Source organism: Myotis davidii, unplaced genomic scaffold (assembly GCF_000327345.1).
Source record: "Myotis davidii unplaced genomic scaffold, ASM32734v1 scaffold591, whole genome shotgun sequence".
NCBI lineage: Eukaryota > Metazoa > Chordata > Mammalia > Chiroptera > Vespertilionidae > Myotis > Myotis davidii.
Genome location: NW_006284340.1, coordinates 3,644,670 through 3,649,564, shown reverse-complemented (window position 1 = coordinate 3,649,564; position 4,895 = coordinate 3,644,670). Strand labels below are relative to the sequence as shown.

Sequence of the window (4,895 nt, the reverse complement as noted above, 5' to 3'; positions counted from 1 at the left end):
GGGGGGGGGGGGGGCTGCTCATTTCTAATTAATTCCGGACCAAGAGGCTAAAATACACAAACAACGAAATAAAACCTCAAATTAGAAAGAGAATGACTCAAATGGGTCAAATGGGTCCCTATCTCTGGGAATTCTAGTTAAGCGAACAAAATGGTCTGGGATAAATGATTATTGTAACTCAGGAAGATGAGAAGAAAACCTAATTAGCTCCCAAGCTTCTCCCCGTTCCTCAGCCTGCATAGACTCTCAGACACCCAGCCCAAGCCCTCCTCATCCACACCAAAAAGTCCCTGCAGCTGGGCCGGGAGGGTTAACAGAGCTGGTGCCCGGCCTGGCGCGGACCAAAGGAGATAGCGGGGAGACTCCGAGCCCACCCCTTGCCAAGCCGCCAGCCAATGGGCGCCCGTGGGGACGATGGCGCTGTGTCCCATTGGCTGCCGACCTACGTGCATAAGAGAGAGAGAGGCAGGCCGGGCAGCATTGTTATCTTAAGACACTCATCTGGTGTCTGAGTCTGCAGGTGACACTGCTTAGGTGCGGAGCGGGAGTCAGAGCAGGGGCTCGCGGCTGCAGCCCGGACTGGAATACGCCCGCCTCAGAAGCTGCTGGCGGGGCTGGGGCAGCGCCTCCCCTGCGCCTGAGCACTCCGTTCGCACTGGCCCGGGTTTGGGCACCTGCCCTGCGGTGCGAGCTCAGGGACAGGTCTGCGGGCAGCAGAGCGAGCGCTGAAGCCGGCGGAACAGGCTTTGCCCATGTGCTAGGCAGTGATTTCGGGCAAGGGAGCAAGAGGGTGAATCCCTTTAGAGTTGCAAGGAAGGCGAGATCTTGGGTTCCTCTTCGGTGGACAGACAGGGGACTCTCCAGGTTTGCTGTTGCACTTTCCTTCCCTCTCCCACCCGAGCGCGCTGAAGCCCACTTCCTACCTGCTTTGGGTGCCAGGGATCCAGGCTGCTTAGCGGAAGGCAGCCGGCAAGTGGTCTAGCGGAGGCAGCGGCGGAGGCAAAGCCCAGAGCAAGAGAATTTGAAAAAAGACTTCCTTTCCCTCTCACATGCTGAAGGAGAGGCATTCGCGTTTCCCCAAATGAGAAAGCCACAAGAAATCATGAAGTAGAAACTTTGGAAAGCTGCCACTGGAGATGTTGCACAAAAACCTGGAATCTTTTAGGAGTCTCCTCCCAGTCGGTGGACATTTGGGGAGCAGCTGATACAGCCAGAAGGGCTCTTGCAAGGATCCAAGGTAACAGTGCAGGGGTCGGGTGGTTTTCCTCTGTCCCCTTTTCCTTGCCCTTTCTGCTATGTTCCTTGGTAAGGGGATCATTTGCCCCCTTACCACCCTGTTGCCCTGTTGCCTGGCAGTTGCAGGCAGAAGGAATGATCCCATCTGGTAGTTTCTGTCTGGTGGAGCTGAGCAATACAATTTAGGGTTTAGCTAGAGATGGCCCTGTTACTGCTTCCTGGTGTGCCTGACTGACACCCGCTTGGGCACGCTGCCTGACCTATATTGCTTTTGCCTGGGCTAAGTCCTCAAAGTTAGTGCAACTCCCGTTAGCTTCAGAAAATTCAACCGAGCTGCATAATTGCAGAAAATGCCCAGGACTTCTGCTTGCTGAGCTGAGACTGTAGGCGGTTCACTATGTTTGAGAAGGACCCCAAAGAGCTGAGGCCATGCTACCTGATACATCTATACTCACATGTTCCTAGAGCTCAGTGACATGCCTGTAGAGTCCTGTCTCTTCCTCCCATGCACATATAATCAAGAAAAAAAAATTCTGAAGAGTGAGCCCCGTTGGCTGCAAATAGTCTCCCCAGGGTGGTGGCAGGAGCCCATTGATTGAGTTGAGCCTGGCTGCACATTGGAAGGAGGGGTGTGCTGACATTATCTAGCCATCTCTCTCCCTGGTTCTGTGATCGCCTGAGTATACAGTCTAATGCTTTGTGTGTGTGTGTGTGTGTGTGTGTGTGTGTGCTCACAGCTGTATGCAGGAAGCGGGTTGCCAATAGAAAAACCATGCAGGTGCAGCTTGCTGCCCAGGCTCCAGGCTGAGGGTTCCTTCCCTAGTAGGAGCCTGAACTTGGGAGCTGCTGTTCCAGCCCAGAGGAGTTTCCTCCTCACCAAGCAGTCCCAATGCCTGGTATATTTATCCAGGGTATATAGACCTAAGCCAAGTATTATCGAATAATCAAGCTAATGCATTGTAACGTGATTGAACAGACCCCTCTGTAAAGAACTGTGTGTGCACTCTTCCTAGCCCTGGAAGCCCATGCCCTAAGCAGGAAGAAATGTTTTGTGAAAAGGGGAGCAACTAAAACAGACCTGCTTATAGCTGGGTAATCTGGGCCTTCTCCTGCAGGGACAATAATATGTCAGCATAGACCCATCAGGAGATTGAAAGGCATGTTGTCAGTCAAGTATTTCTGCCTCTGTCCTTCGCCAGACATGGGTATGTGGAAGTAATACTCTCTGATCAGGCTCTCTAGAATGCATGCAATGCCAGTATTAACCCAGCAGCTCAAGTATTTCACAGAATCCCCTGGGGGGCAGTCTGATGACATCAGGCAACAGCAAAGGGATGCTGAAGTTGGTGTTTTCTTTTTTGACTTCACACAGTTGTGGGTATGTTATTTGTTTAAGGCAGGACTCCCCGAGTTCCCGCTCAGCCAGAGTACGATGCTTTGCAGCATTGGGGGCATGACCAAGCAATGCTACCACAGTGTTCCGAGATTTTTACCAGTGTCACTGCTGCTGCTACTTTGGGGAAAGATGCATGCTTTGCTTCTTGAGGAGGGATATGATTTGGGTAGGTGCAGAGCATGGATACTGTGAGATGTTTGAGGAAAAGGTAGCAAATGTCAGACCAGGGTCTTCCCTGATGAGGGAGGCTGCCTCAAAGGGTTTGACAGCTGAGCTGCAGGCAGGTAGAAGACAGAAGCATCCCTGACTCTGGCCTCTCCTTCCTCACCAAACAAGGGGCCAGCTTGTCACCTGGAATGGGGTGATGTGTGCTGCAGTGTGAGCACAACAGGAGGAGAGAAGGGGATGGCTGGGGCGGGAGGAGGGTCCCTGCTCTGTTAGCACTAGGCCACTCTCAAGGATGGAGGCATCTTCCCCTATCTGGCCCTTAAAGATCATCCTCTGGGTATTGCTGGCCTCCTAACAGGTTGTTTACTGAGCAAGACCAGAGGGCAAAGAACAACCCTGCGTCATCAACTCCTTCTGATCCCCAGGCTAGCCACTGGGGAGCTTCACATCAAAGAGATCCCCTCCAGGGACAGGGACTGTGCTCCAAAATCCCTCCCCTGCTCACAAACAAGAGGTAACCTGGAGGGACTGAGACATCTATGTGGGCACTTTCTGCTGACTGGGATGCTTAGAGTTGAGGTTTCCTGGTTAATGGCTTGTTTTCCCCACTGTGCAGTGTATTTTTGGCAACTCAAGTATTTCTCTTAAATAAGACCCTGTCTACATTTTATAATGGCATCCTTTTCCAATGGGCTGGGGGCATGGCAGGGAGCTCATCTAATTAATCCTCACATGCCTTATCGTCTCATTGATCTTTGATTACCTAAGAAGTAGAACTAGAATGATTTTAGCCCCCTTTTTGGAAAAGCAAGGGCAAAGGACCTCAGGAAGATGAACCAACTGCTCTTCCTCAGGGCAATTAAGGGAACCTATGGGGTAGGGTGTGGGTCTCATCACTGCTAAACCAATCTCAGGCTCCATGAATCCTCCTAAGTAAGGACTGGCTTAATCTCATGCCTGTGATCTGATTCATTTTTTTTTTCTGAACTCTACAAGAATGGGAGGTTGCAGTGACATACACCTTGTCCTCTGGCCCTGAACTAAAGGCTTTGAGGGGTAAAAGTCTTAAAATAACCTTGCCTTTGCCCTCAATGATCTTACAGTCTAGTTAGGAAAACAGGCTTACATCCGGGAAAAGGTAAATGGCCTTATACATTCTGAGCAGCAGTTCAATACAAGAGATTTGAGAGGCTGACCTAATTAATCTAGGATTGATTGGTCCAGATAATGAGAGCTATCAGTATTGCAAGGAGGGACCGTTGTGCTATGCCAGGGGGACTGGGGTGGGATTTGTTTGAAGAGGGAGAAATGGGGAAAGGACTCTAGCTGACAGGGATGCTAAGGGCAGCACAAGCTGAAAGCCTGGAAACATCAGGCGTGTGTGATTCCATGGGGTTTGCCACTTCCCCACTTGTATCATGGGAAGACCATACACTTGGGTTAATGATTTGAAGCACATAATGGCCTAGAGCAGTGGTTCTCAACCTTCTGGCCCTTTAAATACAGTTCCTCATGTTGTGACCCAACCATAAAATTATTTTCGTTGCTACTTCATAACTGTAATGTTGCTACTATTATGAATCATAATGTAAATATCTGATATGCAAGATGGTCTTAGGCGACCCCTGTGAAAGGGTCATTTGACCGCCGAAGGGGTAGTGACCCACAGGTTGAGAACCGCTGGCCTAGAGGAAGCTGTCCTTGGGCCAGGCAGAGGACTGAAATGTTGGACATCTCATCAGCCATTGAAATTTCCCTAACCTTCCACCCACTCTGGAGCCTAAGTCATACATTCTGGGAAAACAGAACTCAAGGTCAGAGAGCTAATCAACACCATATCACAAAAACTGGATGAAGACATTGAGGGACAGCAGGCAGATTTCAAGAGAACATGAGAAAATATTTTCATATTTTTAGAATCAGGCTCCCCTAAGAGAAAACCCTGCTTTTCCTCCATTTCCTGTTTCCCCACCCAAAAGTCCCTGTTGGGGTTTACTTAGAGCTAGCAAAACACCAAAGCCTTTAGGCATTTCACATGGAGCAGATTTTCAATCTTAAGATGCTTGAGCATGCCTATGTACATAATCTTGTCTCC

General features: G+C 50.1%; 2 protein-coding genes across 2 annotated transcripts in view; one reads left to right on the top strand and one right to left on the bottom strand.

Annotated features, from left to right (window-relative positions):
• Nucleotides 1–4,895, bottom strand: part of ASTN1 (astrotactin 1) — a 299,182-nt gene that overhangs the window by 288,884 nt on the left and 5,403 nt on the right. The gene's annotated exons all lie outside the window — the stretch shown is intronic.
• Nucleotides 480–4,895, top strand: part of BRINP2 (bone morphogenetic protein/retinoic acid inducible neural-specific 2) — an 87,728-nt gene continuing 83,312 nt past the window's right edge. The window contains exon 1 of the mRNA XM_006754523.2: nt 480–1,237. The gene's annotated coding sequence lies outside the window, so the exon portion shown is untranslated. The remainder of the gene's footprint in view (nt 1,238–4,895) is intronic.